This window comes from Solanum tuberosum, unplaced genomic scaffold (genome assembly GCF_000226075.1).
Source record: "Solanum tuberosum cultivar DM 1-3 516 R44 unplaced genomic scaffold, SolTub_3.0 scf00516, whole genome shotgun sequence".
NCBI classification, from domain to species: Eukaryota; Viridiplantae; Streptophyta; class Magnoliopsida; order Solanales; family Solanaceae; genus Solanum; species Solanum tuberosum.
Window position 1 is genome coordinate 281,193 of NW_006239432.1, and position 2,653 is coordinate 283,845.

Genomic DNA, 2,653 nt, shown 5'->3' on the forward strand with positions numbered 1-2,653 from the left:
CAACTGGTTAAAAGTTACTATGAGATTATTAATATTTTCTGAGATTTTGCTTGACAGTATATGTTACTGAACCTTAGTTTTTGAGTTGGTGTGTAGTAACACACTACTTTAGACTGGTTCATATATATTGCTTGGTGGATTTGAAAAGGAATTACTTTAGTTTATTCCTCTTGCTAACGAGGTTGTTGCTTATCAATTGATTCCTTAGTTGTGATATGAAATATTATATCTGTACTAGGTACATGACGGGACCATTGTTGGTGCTTTTCTATTGTGTCTCTATTTCAAATTTTAGTCACCTAGATCTTAGTGAGTAAGATATGTAATTGGCATGTCAATTTTTTGTCGTCTAACCATCTGCCGCTATATGTGTACAGTGGCATACTCATTCTAGTGGTGAGCATGTTCAAGGAATGACACACTGATCCAGAAAGCTGTCACATTTTGCAGTAGGGAAAAAACAGTGGCTTGATTGCCTTATTTTCTCCATTGTTGAATGCATTTTTTCTATTTTGATAATTCATAGTTTCTTTTACCGTTACAAGAAAGTGAATGTATTAAGATTGTTTGTACTTATTTTAAGTGAATGACATTGTTTTGAGTTTGGTAATTCTTCTTTACTATCTTCGAACTTATTTCTCTTGTGAATTTTTTTGATGTTATAAAAGAGGGTTAAATATGTTAATTAAGGTGAATTTATTATTAGTTTTAAGTTGTTAAAATAATTGCTTGAGTAGCAATTATTATCTTTGCCGGCAACAGCAAAAGTCACAGATATGTTTGTTTCTAAGGGAGTTTTAATGGCAATAGTAAATGCCGCTAAAAGTAATGACTTTTAGCGGCAATAATAGGGTCTTTATCAGCACTCGACATAAATGCTACTAAAGGCTTTAGCGACATTGGATTCAATGACATTTAATCAAATGCCGGTAAATGTATTTGTGGCATTAAATATTGCCGCTAAAAAAAATAATCAATTGCCGTTAAAGATCTCTTTTGGTGTAGTGTATAAAGGTTCTAAACTTTTATTAAATGCTGCCTTTTTATTTTTTATAGTTGGGCCTTAGTTGAGTTGTGTAGCAAAATGGAAATTGAAATCTTATGCACAAAGCTCATTAAGCCATTTTTACCTACTCCTCACCTTCAGCGTTACAAAATATCTGAGAAAGAACACGTCCCGATTGTTCTTTTCTATGCTAATAATAATTTCATCAACAACTCCACTATCGATGAGCGAATTGAACAATCTCTTTCGAAGGTATTAACCAGCAGCAGGAAGGTATGATAAAGATGAATGTTCGATTCTTTGTCTTGATCAAGGTGTTTAATTGTAAGCTTGATAATTTCCTATAGAAAACACGCAAGGACCTTAGTCTTGCATCTTTATTTTGGGCACATGTAAACAAAAATATAGATAAAACTAATTTAATGGTTTCACCAGTTGTAACCGTGTTTGAATGTGGTGGCCTAGCAGTCTCATTAAGTGGTTCACACCCCGCAATGGATGGTTTCTCAGATTTTAAATTTCTTTTTGAGTGGGCAAAAGTGTGTTAGATCACCAGAATGGGAAGGTAATGATGAAGTTGACAAAGTTTTATCTTCAAGTTTTTGCAACTTCCCTTTGCATGATACTGATTTTGGTTTGGGAAAACCAACCTTACTATTTTTTTTTGTATGAAAGATATACAAATGTTTTGGTTGTATGATAAGGATATTCATTCTGAAGTTGGTGTGCAAGTGGACTTGAAGGAAAGCTATATGCAGCTATTTGAGTGTGACGATGACCTCAAAGCTTTCATGTTTATACGCGATGCAAATCTTTGATATCATTTTACTTTTCTATTATGTTATTGGTACTTGTTTTGTTTGTACTTTTTATTTAGGGAACGTTTGGACATGCAATATTGAGTCATAATTTTAAATTTGAAAATAAAGTTTTGTTTGGATATGTAATTTGAATTTCTTAAGTTATTTTTTTCTCATCCTATTAAAAACCCAACAAGTTGTGAAAATCATCAAATTAAATTTCCTCTATTCTTATACAATTTTAGCGAATGAGCAAATAATAATTTATAAAGAAAATATCGAAATATCCTATGGTGCCATTTTGATAAATCACACATCTCCATGTTTCATTTATAAATAAATATTTGCGATTACAAATTTTTAAATATATATAATTTTGAGAGAAGTATTGAAAACACCCCTAAACTTGGCACATAATTTAGATTATTTTTTCAATATGTAAATTTATGGATCAAGTTTTACATTTAATTAAATTGAATCACAATTCGGGATCCCAAATCTTGCTTATTTGAGATTTGGAATTCGGAATCATCATCCCACATTATAGTCCAAATATTGATTTGAAATCATAATTTGATATCACATCTTCAAACACCTACTTAGTGCCCATTTGGATTGACTTATTTTAGGTGCTTTTAAGCCAAAATAGTTTTTAAGCAGTTTTGAAGTGTTAGAGTAAAGTTAAAAAGTGCTTATAAGCACTTAAAGCTAGGAATCCTAGCTTATGACTTTTGGCTTATAACTCATTAGCCAAAAGCCAATCCAAACAGGCCCTTAGTCTTGAAGACTTCTACCATGCAATGATTAGCTTGTTTGATGGGTTGTTAAAGTCAATCCCCACTCCTGC